Source organism: Saccopteryx bilineata, chromosome 2 (genome assembly GCF_036850765.1).
Source record: "Saccopteryx bilineata isolate mSacBil1 chromosome 2, mSacBil1_pri_phased_curated, whole genome shotgun sequence".
Lineage (NCBI taxonomy): Eukaryota > Metazoa > Chordata > Mammalia > Chiroptera > Emballonuridae > Saccopteryx > Saccopteryx bilineata.
This window is the reverse complement of record NC_089491.1, coordinates 207,304,603-207,324,808: the sequence shown is the minus strand read 5'-3', so window position 1 is coordinate 207,324,808 and position 20,206 is coordinate 207,304,603. Positions and strand designations below refer to the sequence as shown.

General features: G+C 38.3%; 1 pseudogene; it reads right to left on the bottom strand.

Moving 5' to 3' along the window:
• Positions 1-9,527: 9,527 nt before the first annotated feature.
• On the bottom strand, positions 9,528-11,611 carry LOC136322418 (actin, cytoplasmic 1-like; annotated as a pseudogene).
• Between the last annotated feature and the right edge of the window lie 8,595 nt (positions 11,612-20,206).

Genomic DNA, 20,206 nt, shown 5'->3' with positions numbered 1-20,206 from the left:
GAGAGAGAGAAAGAGAGAGAGAGGAGAGAGAGAGAGACAGAGAGAAAGAAGGGGGGAGGAGCTGGAAGCATCAACTCTCATATGTGCCTTGACCAGGCAAGCCTAGGGTTTTGAACCGGCGACCTCAGCATTTCCAGGTCGACGCTTTATCCACTGCATCACCACAGGTCAGGCAGTAATAATATTTAAATGTCACTAAATTAATAGAATGGTTTCTTGTATATTTTTGATCAATAGTTACTGTACAATTGTTATTATATAGTGTCTTAGAAACATATTTATATTAAAAATAAGGCTTCATACTCAAAGAAGTTGGAAATCACTATTTTTCTAAATTTTCTACAATTAGAAAATCACTGTTTTTCCTTCCTTTCTTCCTCCATCACTCTCCACCTCCTTTACTTGTTCCCTCTTTACTTCCCTTTCTCTTTCCTTGTTTTTCGTTCCATAAAAAAGATGTTGATTTATCATGAATGGATAAATGCTATTATTTGGTTTCCAAATTAATCAGAAAATAAGAGTCCTGGAAACTTTTTTATAGTACTTTGCATAACAGATGGACATACTGCAGATGTCTATAAACATAACATAAACATAAACAAAAAATCTAAACAAAGCAAAATAAAATCAAGTGTCAAGGTGAGTGAAAGAAAATCCAATTAGACTGACCAGGTGGTGGCGCAGTGGATGGAGCGGCAGACTGGGATGTGGAGAACCCAGGTTTGAGACCCCAAGGTCGTCAGCTTGAGCGCAGGCTCATCTGGTTTGAGCAAAGCTCACCAGCTTGGACCCAAGGTCACTGGCTTGAGCAAGGGGTTACTCGGTCTGCTGTAGCCCCACGGTCAAGGCACATATGAGAAAGCAATCAATGAACAACTAAGGTGTCGCAATGAAAAACTAATGATTGATGCTTCTCATCTCTCCGTTTCTGTCTGTCTGTCCCTATCTATTCCTCTCTCTGTCTTTGTAAAAAAAAAAAAAATCCAATTAAGAGATTGTAAACCTATAAATGAATATTTGATGAACTAAGTCTTTTTCTGTAAAAGCACTCCATTTTAAAAGGGAAATTGTACCATGAAGAAACATAGCTAAAAACCTACAAAACATAAAACATGCCTTTATGGTTTTCACAAATATTCAGTGTTTTTCCAAATATATCGAGTGACTATTACACAATAGTGCCAAAGAACAATGAACTGGGCTACGTGGAATGACAGATAAAGTTAGAGGGATTTGGGGGAAATAATCAAGTATTAGGACCAAAAACTCAATTTAAATATCCTTCTGGAAGTACATCTGTCACTTCATTAGCTGTTCAGACACTGTTTTTAAGGGTGAGCGGTTTACGTATTGAATGCATGTATATACCGCAGTATGCCGAATGGAATTTTTTTTTTCTCTGAAGCTGGAAACGGGGAGAGACAGTCAGACTGACTCCCGCATGCACCAGACCGGGATCCACCTGGCATGCCCACCAAGGGCGACGCTCTGCCCACCAGGGGGCTATCTCTGCCCCTCCGGGGCGTCGCTCTGCCGCGACCAGATCCACTCTAGCGCCTGGGGCAGAGGCCAAGGAGCCATCCCCAGCGCCCGGGCCATCTTTGCTCCAATGGAGCCTTGGCTGCGGGAGGGGAAGAGAGAGACAGAGAGGAAGAGGGGGTTGGGGGAAGAGGGGGTTGGGGGTGGAGAAGCTAATGGGCGCTTCTCCTATGTGCCCTGGCCGGGAATCAAACCCGGGTCCCCCGCATGCCAGGCCGACGCTCTACCGCTGAGCCAACCGGCCAGGGCCGCCGAATGGAAATTTGGGGGATGGTGAGGAACACTGTCAAGTAACTCATAGATATCAGCATCCATAAATGTCTCTTTAACCTATAGGCTGAACTCTTTTAAAAATAAAAGTTAACTTTTATCTATAATAAAGTTTAAATATTCTGCTTTCCAAAAAATGCTCCTTTAAAATACAGTAAATCTAAAAGAAAAGGGAAAAAGAACAAAAGTAAGTACATTTCTATCATCAAATCCTTTATACCAAAGTAAGTAAGTAAGTAAGTAAATAAATAAATAAATAAGCAAACCCTGTTACATAAGGCATTGGTGCTATAATATTTCTCTTCAAAGAGTAGACACAGGATTCATGAGGCAGATTTAATTTTCAGGAGTTTTCACGACATCAGAGAGGCGGGAATTCATTGTGAATGTATTAGCTAAGGACCTCCTCTCTTCTAATGGAGAGGAGTCATTTAATCTGAGCCTAAAAATCAAGTAAATGGTTTATATATTTTAATATTTATGAAGTTAAATACTACAACTATTAGAAAAAGATATGTTTCTTTTTTTTTTGAAGTGAAAGGAAGGAAGAAAGGGAGACAGATTCTCACATGGGCCCATTTGAGATCAACCAGGCAACCCCTGTCTGTGGTTAATGGCTGACATTCAAATCAGCCTAGTAATCCTCCTCTGCACCTGGGGGCGATGTTCTACCAATGATGAATGAAGGGAAGAAGGAGAGAAGCAGATGGTTGCTTTCCACATGTACCCTGACCAGGGGTTGTACCTGGGATGGCCGCACTCTGGGCCAATGCCAGGGCACATATAAAGTTCTTAATACAAAACTGGGATAACCATTGTGGATTTAGGTTTATCGCCACTGGGGCTTATAGCATATAACTAATGATTTGAAAAAAAAACCCACTTATCTTTAGGATAAAATGGAGGACCCTCTCTATATTTTAATCAGCTCCCCATGCATCTATATCAACCCCTCCCTAAATACTGTACCTTACTCCACATGGCTTATTCTGACATATTAAAGACCACTAGGACCTTGTGATCTTCCCCAAGACTCTACATTGTTTTCCTTAAACCAAGTTAGTAGTTTAAGGGGCTAAGAAGCTCTTTAGACGATCATAAAAGAAATAAAGACACTGACTGACTTTCTGCATCTATCTAGAGCTACAGAAAGACCTTCCCTGACCACATAATCAAAATGACTTATTTATCAAGCCCCATTTTGTTTCTGTGACTGCATTAGTTATTCATTCAAAAAACATTTACTGGGCAAATATTGCACTTATTCTATTAAAAGAGTGCACTTGTTTACTTGTTTAATGTTTGTCTCTCCACACTAGATTGTAAATTCTGAATTGGTTTTATTCCCAAGGTACATGATAAATATTTATCAAATAAATAAAGCATGAAGAAATATGTGAATTAAGTTTTTAAACTTCACCTGCAGCTCACTTTTGGAACTTCTGCCTCATCCTTTTCTGTTCTCAAGAAGAGCATAAAATATGGGCATAAAGAGGAACCTCCCATCACTACATTCAGCCCAGGGAGGACAGTCTCACCCCTTCACACTTCCTTATTCCTATGGCAGAGAAGAAAGACATCTTCAGCAATTCTGAACAACCCTCCAAAACCTTACTTTTCTTTGCTGAAGAATATCAGGATTGCAAAGGAAGAGGTTTGCTATTGTAATCCATGTCACTTGCGTTTTAGAATCTTGGGTTAAATATCCCACTCCTGTTTTGCAGTAACTGTGGAGTCGCCCTCAATTTAGCTGTAGGTATTTTTGTGAATGAGTACATATGAATCCAAAATGTGCATTCTTGAATGAATCAGATGTGCATTCTTAGAAGATGATGTTAGAGAGTCTAAATTTTGTTTTTCTACCTCCACACAGTTATATCCCCCCATGAGTAACATTTTCCATGAATATATTGAGAGCACATTCTTAATTGTATGGCAAAGTCCTACTTTGCCCAGAACAGTAGGTGTTCATAACTTGATATTTTCCATGTGGCTGACTATCACTTCCTGCTTGAAATTTATTTTTTAATTGCTAGAAAAAGTAGTTCTTCTCATTTATTTTTTAATATCACACTATATTTCTTATTCAAAAGTTAGTTGGGTACATTATGTCTTTTTATGTGCAAACACCAATCTCCTTTAGGGCAGAATCCATGTTTTAAAATATCTTGTTTCCCAATGCCTAACAGTAGGAATTCAATAAATGTTCACTTCAATGACAGTAAGTGGTTGTTGGTAACCATTTAAGTAACATCTGAAATAAAGATAATACAATTAAAAGAAAAGACAGGAAACAACATAGCCCTTCATCTTTAATCCCCCCAAATGTTCATCTTTCCATTCTCTTAAAGCCTACAAATAGCAATGACAGAATAAAATTTTACCTTTCTGAATTCTAATACAACCACATTTTTGAGGACATCATATAAATATAAATTAAAATATATCATTCATTGTTTAAATGGCTACCTGACATGCATGTAAAAATTAATAAAATTTAAAATAATTTTAGCTTGGCCTGTGGTAGCGCAGTGGATAAAGCATCGACCTGGAATACTGAGGTCACAGGTTCAAAACCCTGGTCTTATCAGGTCAAGGCACATACAGGAATCAACTACTAAGAGTCAATGCTTCCTGCCGGACCAAGCAGTGGCACAGTGGATGGAGCTTCAAACTGGGATGCGGAGGACTCAAGCTCGAGACCCTGAGGTCGCCAGCTTGAGCGTGGGCTCATCTAGTTTGAGCAAAGCTCACCAGCTTGGACCCAAGGTTGCTGGCTTGAGCAAGGGGTTACTTAGTCTGCTGAAGGCCCCCCAGTCAAGGCACATATGAGAAAGCAATCAATGAAAAATTAAGGTGTCACAACGAAAAACTGATGATTGATGCTTCTCATCTCTCTCCATTCCTGTCTGTCTGTCCCTATCTGTATGTCTCTCTGACTCTCTCTCTGTCTCTGTAAAACAAAAGAGTTGATGCTTCCTATTTTACTCTCTCTTTTCTCTCTATCACTTTCTAAAAATTAATTAAAAATAAATAAATAAAATATTTTTATAATATTTAATCAAACTGCCCAATCTTTTTGAGTTATGAAACTTGTGCTCTTTTGTTGAGCTTCACGGTTACAAAGTCCTAGTGTGGCGTTGAGGTAAAACCTAAAAGAAATAGAAAACACCTAAGTCAAGTAGTTTAATGTTCATACTTCCTTCCAAAGAAACCATCGAGCTATTTTGTGGAACCCTTAGGATTTATAAAACCCACTCTGAAAAGCAGAGCTTCTAACGATAAATAGCGATAATATCCTGAGCTATGGACCAAAATGTTTTGAATCTACTAAAAACAATCAGAGTTCAAATAGGTAAATAAGGCTTTTGAGATTCATAAAAAATGGAGAAGAGGATATCCATTTCATTTCATAAACAACAAAGGATGCAAATGTACCAGCAATTCTAAATTTACATGATTTTAGGGGGGAATAACTCACTTTGAACATGATAAGAATTCCAAATTCCTCCCTGAATTTATAAAAATTAAAAAGGAATACCATCTAGCTAAATATGAACTATTTGTCTTTTCTGCCTCACCTTTAATGTTTTACTTTCATATTGCTGTTCTAGGTTGTCATAGCAACAAAATGCTATTTTCAATAAGTTTGGTAGAAAACCTGTTCAGAAAACCTAATTTATAATAAGTAGAATACATTCAGTTGGTTGCATGTATGACAGATTTTTTTCAATTTTTAAAAGAAAGCATTTGATAATATTATTTCTACTGACTACTACTTCTTAACTCAGGGGTCGGAAACCTATGGCTTGCAAGCCAGATGTGGCTCTTTTGATGGCTGCATCTGGCTTGCAGACAAATCTTTAATAAAAAACAATAATAATAACATTAAAAATATAAAACATTCTTTTGTATTACAATCCATTCATTTCCTACTGTTCATGTTCATGGTTGCAAGTGGCTGGAGCCAATCACAGCTATCCTCCAGGACAACACCAAATTTTTATCAGATAATGCGTAATGTACCTGTGTCGTTGTATGGCTCTCACGGAATTACATTTTAAAATATGTGGCATTCATGGCTCTCTCAGCCCAAAAGGTTCCCGACCTCTGTAACTGTTTTGTGACATAAAGTAACTCTTAAAGTGCATAGACAATAACAGGAGTAACTCCAAGACAGACATGCTTAAAGTCAATCTAAAGAGTTACCTGGGATTTAGATTTTAGATTCCCCCTGCCCCAATTATCCTACACACCATCAACACATTTTTTTTGTCTGAAATATAGACTTCTCATAAAGTCATTATTTTAATTTCTTAATTTGCTTCCCCAGTTAACATAAAAATTCTTGCAGAAAAATATAATACAAAAATTAGCAGGAAAATATTTGCATATAGCCACCACCAAAAACTCCTACTAAAAAAGAATGCACGGGTTTTTACATATTCTACTGCAAAAGATTTCAATTTATTCTTTCTGGTTGATAGAATTTTGAATTCTTTTATCCTACCTTCAGAACCCTCCAAAATTTTACCCTATCTTTCTAGATTCACTTACACTTCCTACTCTCATAAATCAGCTAGCAAATGAGCCAGGTGACCAACAATCTTTCTTTATGTTTTCTGATCTGTATGTATACTTCTACAATTTCCTTCACCTTTGATTCTGGTCTTTTTTGCTACACTTATCCTATACATTGGCTTTTCTTTCCTCAAAAAATAACATCTTAGACCTCTCATGTTCTCCAAACAGATAACACTTATTCATTTAGTCCTTGAATAAACTGTACTTTGTAGAATGTTTCATACTGTCTATTCTCATAAATTACTGTTAGACCCATATATTTTACCTTCTAAACTGGAAGGCAAGTTCATTCAGAATCAGAAACATGTCTTGTATGCCTTTTTCCAGCCCAACACCAATATTGAATATTTTATTTAATAAAAAAAATACCTTGAGAGTGGAAGTCATGATCCAGACTCATCCTGCCTTCCAGTGACACATGTTGATAGCTCACTTTGTACCCATACACCATCAGATATATGGGAGCATTTTGGGGATTAAAGATGAAAGGACATATTGTTCCCTGTCTCTTCTTTTGAATTGTATTATCTTTATCCCAGATGTTTCATAAATGGTTACACACAATCACTTACTTCATGAGTTATCCATGAAACGAGACCTTAGTATATACTCAAATTGTACATAAGAAAACTGCGGAGAGGATAAGGGAAAGAATACCAGAAGCTGCTGTTTCTGTTTTGCTTAACCACCAGGCAGGCCATCTTTAGGTTTCATGACAAGTCAAGGAAAAGAAAACATTCTATATTCTTGGTTCCTTTTCTTACACACCTAAGGAAGTCACCTGATGTCATTCTAGATACCTGATTACCTAAACATGTAACCTTCTGTGGGGAATGGTCTCCATTCATCTGGCAAATATCCACTTCCCACTCACACAGGGCAACTCCGACAGTAACCACAGTGTAAAAGTAGACTGAATGAGAACACATTTATTTTCACACAAGGCAGCTTATGTATTGTCTTTAAAGTAAAAAAAAAAAAGCAGCAAGGTGTGATTTGCTTCCTTATATTAATTCCCACAATACCAAGAGCCTTGGGCATAGCAAATTTTTCCTTATTCCAACATTTTGAAAGGTTTGACTCTATTGTTTTACTATATGAATAGAACAATTTGGAATCTCATTCTTCAATATACTGCCAAAGACTTAAAATATCACACATTCTTTATTATGTGTTTTATGAAAGTTGTGGTCAAAATATAGACAGTATTTTATTGACTTAAACTTTTAAACTTTGATAGATTAATTATTTTAAGTCACAGTGTAAAGTAATAAATAATACAATTGTGAATATAAAATCTTTTCTTTGGTACCTCAGAGGAACAGAAAAGGAAATGCACGAAGTCTTACCAGAAGTAGTTTATAAGTATTATGAACTGAGGCCAAATTATCTTATTTTAAAAAGATCCAAAATTTCTTACTTGGTGATTTAGTAAAATATTATCTGGGCTGTTAAAGCTAAACTCACATCTTCACACTATATACTTTTATTGGAAACTCTGAGACTAATTTGGTCCTCTTTTACTTAAGAGATATTAATAATAATAATGATGATGATGATGTCAGATTATAGTTACTATGTCCCAGGTACTGTTTTGAAAGGTTTATATTGTCAACTCATTTCATCTTCACAAAAGTCCTACAACACCTTTTATCTCCATTTTTGCTTTTTAAATATTTTAGTTGGTTAACATTGATTTTATTTTTAGTTGAATATATTTTAATTAAATGCATTGGGGTGACAGTGGTTAATAAAATTTACATAGGTTTCAATTGTATATAATACATCATCTTTATATTACATTGTATGTTAATTACCCAAAGTAAGTCTTCAGTCACCATACATTTGACCCCCTCTACCCTTTGCTACACCCCCACTCCTTTTCTCCTCTGTAAAGTACCATACTGTTGTCTGTGTCTATTAGTTTTCTTTGTCTTGTTTGTTCCATCTGTTTCTTTTGTTTCATATCCTACATATGAGTGAAATCATATGGTTCTTGATGTTTTCTGTCTGACTTATTTTGCTTAGTATGATATTCTCAAGATCTCTCCGTGTTGTTGCAAATGGCAGCGTCTCCACTAAGACGGAATTATTCTAGCTACGTCACAGCATAGCTGGACTTCCACACCATTTTCTTACATAAACGATAAGTTTTCCCGTCACGATAACACAGGGTCACTGAGGCAGTCCTGGCTGTGATTCAGCTAGCAGTCCATGGAGAGCACTGTGGGGCCCACTTCTTCCCTGTCTTCCGAACACTAGTCAGGGCCATCTGTAAATGGCCCGAAGAGCAAATGGGTACATGTGAGTATGGATGGAAAGGAACAGGGAAATGTGACCTTTGGGGGACCAAGAAGGGAAGGCAACTGCTCCACGCTGAGCAGTTTATTAGTCACTGTGCTGCCTGATCAGTTCACTCATCCTAGGAACTTTGAGATGAAAGCATGGCTGTCTCTCTGGTGTAGATAAGGAAAGCAAATCCCACAAAGTGAGCGTGGTGTGAAGCCTGGTTCTGTGATTCTGAAGCTGGAGGACTTCTCCTGTGGTCTGCGGTGGAGAGTTAAGAAGAAAAAAGATACACAGACCAGTGGTTTTAAATCTTTATACACTTGGAACAAGTAACCTACCTAGTCGGAAATAAAAAGACACAATGAACAAAGTTTATATAGTGCAACACGGTACAAGCTAGTGTTTGATTTTCAAACTCCACATGCATTAAATACCACGTTTGTCTGAATGTTGCACATGATTTGTATATGCTCTGATTGTGCAAAAGGTTGTTCAAAGAAGCCTACAAGTTCCACAGATATCTAAGATGAAGTCAATAGTATTTTCATTGATTATACTGGCTGATAAGTGACAATCACCCTGAGCATAAGCAAATTCAACTAAGATCATTGGGTCTATAATCTTCATACAACATCAGGTGGTAAACAATTTTGCAGACCAGCACAACTTTTCTGGCAAACCAGCACCAGTCCACGGACCAGCAGTAGAGAGACACTGACATAGATGATGAAATGAAGCTGAAAGTGACCTTGAAAAGATATATTTCAAATATTCATTTTCATAGATTTTAAAACTAAAGTAAGACAGAGCCACATGATCATGTCTCCAAAGCTCCAACCGGTGTATCAAATGGTCAGTTCAATGCTCTTTCTAGCACGTTTTCCAAAAAAGCTTGGGCATTCACTGGAAGCTATAGCCAGAAAAAATGCTTAAATTAAGTCAAATGGAAGGAAGCATGGCTGTGCCAAGTCATAGAATTAGCATACACCCAATGGCCGGCAGCCATGGAAACAATTTTGCTGAGTAGGTTATAAAATAAATTGACTACTGCAGGGCACTGTTCAAGCAGTGACATTCCATGATGCTGAAACAAAAAATACTGAGTACTTTAGTGGGCTGGCAGGGAGAGGAGTTGTCAGTTACTTGATCAAAATCTCCACTAGAAGTACTGTAACTTTATTGTAACACTGATTAGTACTTATTTTTCTTTAAGATATATACTTTATTGAACTGGTCTCAAGTCAGTATACAGGTGAAGTCTGGTTGCCACCACAACTCAACCCAGTTCCTGGGAGACCAAAGCTTTCATACACCTCATGTAGGGGAAAGAAAAGGGGGTCGTGATGACTGACCATTCAAATTAAAACAACAAAAAGTACAAGTATTAAGGCAAAATTTTAAAAATCTGAATTATATAATTTACGCAAAAGCAATTCCATCATCACCCTTCTCTGTGTGGACTTGGGAGACAACTAGCCCTTCTTAGGGAGAAGTGGGAGGCTTTGGGGCAGGCAAGAGACTTCCTGTAACAAGGTATCTCATGATATTTGGAATAACTATTAAAAAAAAGTACAATCAGAATCCTTGGCCTAATTGTAGTTTGGGAATGCTTGCTCCAACAGGCTACAGTCACCTTCACTGTATCAGCTTTTAAATCTTGAGTCAAGCACAAAAAAAAAATCACAAAAACAACAATAACAAAACAAATAAAGCCATGCCAATCCCATTTTTTTTTGTGCAAGTTAGGTTTTCTCAAGAAATGTGTAACCAACAAAGTAACAGTCTGACATAAACATTTGTGGTGGACAGCAAAGGGGCAGGATTCATCGTACTCCTGCTTGCTGATGGCATCAGCTGCAAAGTGGACAGGAAGGCCAGGATGGGGCCGCATATCCACAAAGAGTACTTGTGCTCAGGGGATGCAATGATCTTGATCTTCATTGTGCTGGGAGCCAGGGTGGTGATCTCTTTCTGCATCCTGTCAGCAATGTCTGGGTATATGGTGGCCCCACAAGACAGCACCATGTTGGTATAGAGGTCTTTACAGATGTCAACATCACACTTCATGGTGGAACTGAAGGTAGTTTCATGGATGCCACGAGATTCCATGCCCAAGAAGGAAGTTTGGAAGAGGGCCTCAGGGAACCACTCATTGCCAATGGTGATGACCTGACAGTAGGGTACCTCACAGCTTTTATCCAGGGAGGAGAAATGGGTAAATGTGAGTTTATTCACTGGAGGCTGCCATGGCCAACTCCTGCTCAAAGTCCAGGGCAACAAGGCACAGCTTTCCTTTGATGTCACACATGATACCCCTCCCAGCTGTGGTGGTCAAGCTGCAGCCATACTCCCTGAGAATCTTCACAAGATCCCTGCCATCCAGGTTCAGATGCAGGATGGCATGGGGGAGGGCGTGCCCCTCATAGATGGGCACATTGTGGGTCACTCCACCATTGGAGTCCACAATGCCAGTGGTAGAGTCAGTGGCGTACAATGACAGTGCGGCCTGGATGGCCACATACATGGCTGGGTGTTTCAGGTCTCAAACATGAGCTGGGTCATCTTCTTACAGTTGGCCTTGGGGTTCAGGGAGGCCTCTATTAGCAGGAGGGGGTGTTCATTGGGGACCACATGCAGCTCATTGTAAAAGGTGTGATGCCAGATCTTCTCCATGTTGTCCTAGTTAGTGATGATACTGAGCTCGATGGGGTACTTCAGGATCAGGATGCCCTTCTTGCTGTGGGCCTCATCACCCACACAGGAGGCCTTCTGACCCATGCCTACCATCACTCCCTAGTACAAGAGAGGGGGTGAAGATGTGGCACTATACGATAGAGGGGAAGACAGCCTTGGGGTTACTGTCACCCACAAAACTGGCTTTGCACATGCCAGAGCTGTTGACCAGGAATGCAGCAATATCATCAACCATGATGAGCTGGAGGTGGTAAAAACCAGCAAAGGCAGAATGAGGGCGAAGGCAAAGGGCCTGTGCTGCTGGTTAGAAGTGGTCTGGGCAGTTTAATTGGAACTTTTTTAAAATTTAAAAGCTGAGTTAAGCTGTTTCTTCAAAGACAAAGTGCAGCAAACATATTCTCTTCAGTGAATTACAGTATTACCAATCAAAAGACCATTTTTGTCTTCATATTCCCATGGTGTCTTGTTCGTAGTTGGGGTTATATAAATGTTTGTTGAACTGAATTAAAGTCACTATAAAGACTGAAATGCCTGTGCAGGAATAAGTGCAGATATTCTAAGAGTAAGTGAAAGAAAAATCAAAAACTAAAAAAGCATTTGTATTTCTAGTAGTTTGTATTTATGTTCTTTTATAGCTGGTTTTTGGAAAAGTCATTACCATAAAAATAACTTTGGTCAATAATGACAGAAATTATGCCAAAATTATAACTCTGCTTCCTCAATGAATCATAGTCATATATTTAAATTCTTGACTGGTTATTTAATGCATAAGCCTGTTATTAAGAGGCCTATTAACCTACCTTTCAACTCTAGATAATCTTCTTTACACAAGCTTCTTATTTTCAAAATAATACCAGAGATAAACTTTGTTATGTTTCTTTGAATTAATGAGTATGTCACTCATTTTGTCTTTAAATATTTTATAATAAATTATAAAGCCATATTCTATAGCATCAATGAGCACTACAAATGATGAAATTCAAATACTCATACACCTAAATACTTGGAATTCTGTTTCATTATTTCCCCTTCCCCTTTCTGGTAATTACAGAAATGTAAAGGTATTTTGTTTAAAAGGTCACAGTTTAACAAGGAACTAATAATGCTAATTTTGTAATTCTGAAATGCATAATTGCTTCATTGAAAATAATCTTTTCAACATAATGAAAAAAATAAACATCTGTGGCCTACACTTTGAGTGATTGACACTGTATGGTTTTAATTCTTCACAGTGCTTTTCTCTGCAAGAAATTTTCTAGCAAGGAAAATTCTGTGTGGACCTAGAACTGTGAGAATCCTGAATGGCTTTGGGAAAATTATCTAAAGAAACAAAGAAGCAGTTATTAATGGTAATACTTTCTTCTTTAGGTAACTTCAGACACTTCTTCCCCTGAATTCCACAGCTACATATTATTTGGCTACAACCACTTAATCATATGAGAATAATTGTATTTCATTCACAAATATCTACTCTTCTCTTAAACCTTCTATGGGAGAAGTAAAATCCCCCATTAACTGATTTTGGTTTGGGGCACATGACTTAGTTCGGCCAACAGAATGTGAGGAGACATAGGTCATATGTCATATCCAAGCAAAGACAAAATGCTTGTGGGTGCTTTGTCTTGCTCTCTTGCACTTCTAATCTCTCCACAAAGAAAGTTTCCCAGATAGCAACTGCTACTTCAGCGTGGGTCGCAGGGTAACAGACATGTAGTTCCATCCTGATTCCCAAGGAGAGTCCGCAACCAATCCACAGGACCATTTGCGAGGACTGTGAGTTTTTGTAAATTAGCAGCATGCTTTAATCTGTTGTTATGAAACATTGGTAAAGCAAAAGCAAAGTAATATAGAAATACGTATCAGTAGTGGGTTGTTGCCTAAAGGAAAATGTCAAATTTATGACATTGGCTTTGGGGATCAGATGTGGGTAAACAGGAAACTGCATTTTTGGAAATTATCCCGTCTTATTCCACCACTGAATGTTGGTTGGGGAGGAGGGGCAGAAATGATGTAGAGATTATTACAAGATATTTAACTTCAAGTCTGATGTCATAAAACTTTGAGAAAAAGAAGAATTCTTCACTGGCTGAAAGTAATTATATTTTGTAGGTGCAAGAAAGGAAAGCTAATATTTGTTATCCAAAGAACAAATTATGAATAGATTGTTAATTTTATCACAAATATTCATTCTTCCCACTCCACCAGTGAAGAAGTATACTTTTTCACCCTGTTAATATTTAGCTTGATTATGTGGTTTCCTTTCACCAAAGAAATATGATAGAAGATGACATAAAACCTATTCTGACAGAGGCATTAGACATGCTTATGTATTTTGGTTTGGTTTCTTATCTATTCCGTTCTGCTATGAGAACAATATGCCCTAGGTGGCTAGTGTTCATTCAGCTTGCTTCTCAGAGTGACAGATATATTGAACACTCCTACGTGTACCCAGAGCCCATAGCAGAGATGCCTCAGCCATCTTGCAGACCGGTAAGAAAAGAATAAATGCTTTCTGATGTGAGTTACTGAAGTATTGGGATTGTTTGTTATGCAATGGTATCATAGAAAATCTCATTAGTATATAATTCCATTAGATTGTCAAATAATCACTCTATACTCATAAGAAAGCAAAACTTATATATCATCTGATTTCACCTGATCTTGACTTCTCTCTACTTTCTCCTATTTTCATATATTTATATTTGAAATTTATATAGTTCTATTTGTAGTTCTGCTTTATCATGATACAAAGACATACTTTTCTTTCTTGGTGTTTTCTGTTTTAACATACTTCCCTTAGACATCCAAGGGACTTCAGGGGAGTCACATAGAAATTGTTGAGCTTCACAAGGTCAATCTTGATATTTCCAAAAATATACTTTTATAAATATTTAATCTGAAGGAATTTGTTTGTATGGCAAATTAGAAAGGTGTTGCTAAAAACTGTGCTTTAGCCTCTACTTTAGGTGAGCTAAAACACATAACAGCAAAAGCTTTGTGATTGTATCTAGTCTCATTATTTAATTACCCTATATATGTTTTCTCTCATTATATAAATGTACTTATATATACACATTTAGATTTATATAACAATTTCATTGAAAGAAAGCATCTTCTGTTTTACAATAATCCTAAATCTCATGACATAGCTAAAGAAAGAAATCTTTGCAAATCAATCAGTTTAAATGAAAGAAGTAGATATTAGGGATTTAGAATTTAAGAGTTCGAGCTGCTCACAGAATTAACAAGAGAATTTGATTGGTTCCTAAGCACCTTTTCATGCCAGAGTAGACACCGGGGAACTGCAAACACAGCTGGGATACTTGGATTATGTGTGTGACAACCCCCCAAGGAACTGCCAGCCAGATGCCCACAGTAAAGCCAGAGTTCCTTGTGTAGCACAGACATGAAACCGATGATGCATCCGCAATGCAGCCACTGAGATAAAAACCATCTGTTGGTTTATTCATCCACCATGTTGTCACTGTAGCTGTGCATTAAGAAAAAAAGATGTCATAAAAAGCAATTTAATGTGGGCAGGTTTTTGATATGCAGACACACTCTAATGACTATACACATCTATAAATTTAAAACTATCTATCACAGTGCTGTTATGTGTTGCACCATCCACATATGTGGCCACAGCCTCTTGAAAAATTAAAACTATTTTCAATTAGGCAGCCATTAAATTAAGTTATTACTATGAAATGTTGATATAGGGTGTAAGAAGCCTTGAAGAAAGTTAGTCAGATTAATAAGTTGTTTTTTTTTAATTGTGAACATGCCCTGGCCAGTTGGCTTAGTGGTAGAGCATTGGCCTGGCGTGCAGCAGTCCCAGGTTCTATTCCCGGCCAGGGCACACAGGAGAAGCGCCCATCTGCTTCTCCACCCCTCTCCCTCTCCTTCCTCTCTGTTTCTCTCTTCCTCTCCCACAGCCAAGGCTCCATTGGAGCAAAGTTGGCCCGGGAGCTGAGGATGGCTCCATGGCCTCTGCCTCAGGCTCTAATGGCTCTGGTTGCAACAGAGAAATGCCCCAAATGGGCAGAGCATCACCCTCTGGTGGGTGTGCTGGGTGGATCCCGGTCGGGTGCATACGGGAGTTTGTCTGACTGCCTCCCCGTTTCCAACTTCAGAAAAATACAAAAAAAAAATTGTGAACATATGTCACTACCATACAGAATATCTAAGTTTGTCTCTTTCAAATGAAAGATGCAAACTGAAAAATTAAATGGATCAACCATAACCAACTTATTGAGTGGTTATAAACAGTAATACTCATAATAGTGACTCCAATACAAAAGTCTTGGTGTTCTAGAAGTTATAGGTGTTTCAGAAATATAGAACTTGGAAAAATATACCTGTTTTTATCAAAAAGCAATATTTTTATTCAGATGTTATCATTCACTATCTTTTGCTTTGCAGATATATCTACCCAGTAAATTTTCCAGTTAACCTATATCATAAGCAAGTGAATAATAACATTTATGAATCATAAAAATTTAGATAAATTTTTATACAATTTTATAATTGATACTAATAACCATCCAGGGTCTTAGATACTATCATCTGTGTTTAATCATGAGACACTTGAGATGTGCATAAAAATATGTCCCTGTACTCCCATCCCAATACACAGCTGGTCACTAGAGGAATCTAGATTTGAATCTATATTTTCCAAGTCAAATTCACTTGCCAATAGGTGATTTTATTTACTAGTTGATAGGACAAAAGTTAAATAATCATGACATACAACAAATATGTTGTAATTCTTATTTATATTAAGTGAGAGGCGAGGAGGCAGAGACAGATTCCTGCATTCACCCCTACCAGGTTCCGCCAGGCAAGCCCCTACTAGGCGATGCTCTGCTGGGCTGGGCCGCAGCTCTGTTGCTTGGCAACTTTGCTCCAAACATTTGAGCCATAGCTGCAGGAGGGAAAGAGAGATAGAGACAGAAAAGGGGGAGGGGGAAGGGTAGAGAAGCAGATGGTCGTTTTCCCTCTGTGCCCTGACTGGGAATCAACACCCGGGACTTCCACTTGCTGGGCTAATGTTCTACTGCTGAGCCAACTGGCTAGGACGGTAAAATTTTAAACAAGTTTTTTAAAATGTAACTGGTGGGAATGCAGACTGGTGCAGCCACTGTGGAAAACAGTATAGAGATTCCTCAAAAAATTAAATATCAAACTGCCTTTTAACCCAGCTATCCCACTTTTAGGAATATACCCCAAGAACACTATAGCACTGTTTCAAAAGAAGAAATGCACCCCCATGTTTATGGCAGCATTGTTCTCAATAGTGACGATCTGGAAACAGCCCAAGTGTCCGTCAGTGGATGAGTGGATTAAAAAACTTTGTTACATATATACTATGGAATACTACTCAACCATAAGAAATGGTGACATCAGATCATTTATTACAACATGAATAGACCTTGATAACATTATACTGAGCAAAATAAGTAAATCAGAAAAAAACTAAAAACTGTATGATTCCATACATAGGTGGGACATAAAAATGAGACTCAGAGACATGGACAAGAGTGTGATGTTTACAGGGTGGGGGGGAGGAGAGAGAGGGGATTGGGGGAGGCAAGAGGCACAAAAAAAAAAAAACACAGCTAGAAGGTAACAGAAGACAACTGGACTTTGGGTGATAGGAATGCAGCATAATCAAATGTCAAAATAACCTGGAGATGTTCTCTCTGAACATATGTACCCTGATTTATCAATGTCACCCCATTAAAATTAATTAAAAAAATAAGAATACTAAAAAATTTTAAATAAATAAAAAAAGTGACTATCAGACACAGGAAATCTTGACAATTTTAATGTTAACCTTGATTTTAGAGCAAAATAATTTATTTATTTATTTATTTATTTATTTATTTTTGAACAGAGACAGAGAGAGGGACAGATAGAGACAAAAAAAAAGAAAGAGAGCCCTGGCCGGTTGGCTCAGTGGTAGAGCGTCGGTCTGGCATGCAGAAGTCCCGGGTTCGATTCCCAGCCAGGGCACACAGGAGAAGCGCCCATCTGCTTCTCCACCCCTCCCCTTCTCCCTCCTCTCTGTCTCTCTCTTCCCCTCCCGCAGCCAAGGCTCCATTGGAGCAAAGATGGCCCGGGCGCTGGGGATGGCTCCTTAGCCTCTGCCCCAGGCGCTAGAGTGGTTCTGGTAGCGGCAGAGTGACTCCCCGGAGGGGCAGAGCATCGCCGCCTGGTGGGAAGAGCCTCGCCCCCTGGTGGGCGTGCCGGGTGGATACAGGTGGGGCGCATGAGGGAGTCTGTCTGACTGTCTCTCCCCATTTCTACCTTCGGAAAAATACAAAAAAAAAAAAAAAAAAAAGAGAGATGGGAAGCATCAATTTTTCGTTGTGGCTCTGTGGCTCCTTAATTGTTCATCGATTGCTTTCTCATATGTGCCTTGACCAGCAGGCTACAGCAGAGCAAGAGACTCCTTGCTCAAGCAAGTGACCTTGAGCTCAAGCCAGCGACCTTGAGCTTCAAACCAGCCATCTTTGGGCTCAAGCCAGCAACCATAGGGTCATGTCTATAATCCCACGCTCAAGCCAGCGACCCCACGGTCAAGCTGGTGAGCCTGTACTCAAGTCAGATGAGTTTATGCTTAAGTTGGCGACCTCGGGGTTTCAAACTTGAGTCCTCCTCAACTCAGTTTAATGCTCTATCCATTGTGCCACTGCCTAGTCAGGTGTAAAATAATTTATTTTATCACAATTAGAAAATTTTATATTTTTGAGGCCAATTATTTTCCTTAAAATTTGTTTGGCAAGAAGATGCAATGTCACTAATCATCAGAGAAATGCAAATTAATACCACAATGAGATATCACCTCACACCTGTCAGAATGGTGCTCATTAACAAATCAACACACAGTAAGTGCTGAATAGGGTGTGGCCAAAAGGAAATCCTCCTGCATTGCTGGTCGAAATGCAGACTTGTGCAGCCACTGTGGAAAATAGTATGGAGTTTCTTCAAAGAATTAAAAATGGAACTGCCTTTTAGATCCAGCTATCCCACTATTAGGAATATATCATAAGAATACCAAGTCACTGATTCAAAAGAAGATATACATTATCCTGTTTATTGCAGCATTGTTTACAACAGCCAAGATCTGGAAACAGCCCAAGTGTCCCTCAGTGGACGAGTGGATTAAAAAGTTGTGGTACATATACACAATAATACTACACAGCCGTGAAAAAGAAGGAAATCTTACCCTTTGCGATGGCATGGATGGACCTGGAGATTATTATGCTAAGTGAAATAAGCCAGGCAGAGAAAGACAAATATCATATTATCTCACATATATGTGGAATTTAATGAACAAAGTGAACTAGGAATGGAATAGAGGCAGAGGTGAGTTCACAGGGACCAGAGGGACAGCTGACAGAGGGAAGGGGGATGAGGGGATGGGATCAGAGAAGGTGAAGGGATTAGTGAAATTATATATACATAACATAGAGATACAGACAACAGGACAGCAAATCCCAGAGGGAAGTGGGGAGCAAGTCAGTGGGAGGGGGGTAAGGAAGGTGTAATGGGGGACAAGTGGATGGGAGTGAGAGAGTTATATTGAGTGGGACACTGGAATCCATGTTAAAACACTCAAGAAATTAAAATTAATAAAAATTAAAAAATAATAATAAAAAAATAAAAAAATAATATAAAAAGTACTCACCCAAAAGAAGATGCAGATAAATAAAAATAGCTAACTCTTAAAATTTTTTTAGGTTTCAATATAAAAGGGTTAAACTTTTCTTCTGAAATGGTAATGAAAACTTACCTTTATATCTTTATCTCTTCTCTAAAAAATTTTTTTTAAGGTTTCTTGCTTTAAAGTAAACTTTCCACTACTACTTTAAATGTATGAATTTATATATTTGTTTTTATAATAAATGATAGAAAACATGGGAAATTCCAGAGGACTATAATAAAAAAATCAATTTATATAAAAAAATTAAAGGTTTTATAGCAACATTTCTATGATTATTGTTAAGAAACAAGAAGACTATGTTCTACTTAGTGTATAAAATGCAAAAAAATTTCTTTCAATCACAATGCATTTCATATAACTTAAAATACTGAATCTATTCCTTTGGAACTCTGGGAAAAATAAATAATTTACCATCACAAGCAGGAAGAGAAAGAATCTTTATAAAAACTATGTACCTCAGTTTCCCCAAAGTTGGCAGCCCTCACAGTCATTAAAAAGATGTAACATTTTTTTGCCTGACCAGGCAGTGGCACAGTGGATAGAGCATTGGACTGGGACACAGAGGACCCAGGTTGGAAACCTCGAGGTTGCCAGCTTAACCACAGGTTCATCTGGTTTGAGCAAGGCTCACCAGCTTGAGCCCAAGGTCGCTGGCTTGAGCAAGGGGTCACTCAGTCTGCTGTAGCCCCTGGTCAAGGCACATATATAAGAGAAAGCAATCAATGAACAACTAAGGTGCCGCAACGAAGAATTGATGTTCCTCATCTCTCCCCCTTCCTGTCTGTCTGTCTCTATCTGTCCCTCTCTCTGTCTCTGTTACATACACACACATATACACACACACACATCAAAAAAAAGATGTAACATTTTTAAAATTAAATTGATTGGGGTGGCATTGGTTAATAAAATTGTATGGGTTTCAAGTGTACAATTCTATGATACATAGTCCGTATATTACATTGTGTGCTTATTATTCAAAGTCAAAACTTCTGTCGCCATATATATACCTGATCCCCATTACCTTTTAGATTCCATTAGGTTCTTCCTGCCTTTTCTCTGTGTTGGGTTCCCATGCTAACCCCTCCAGGTGGAGTGTATTGT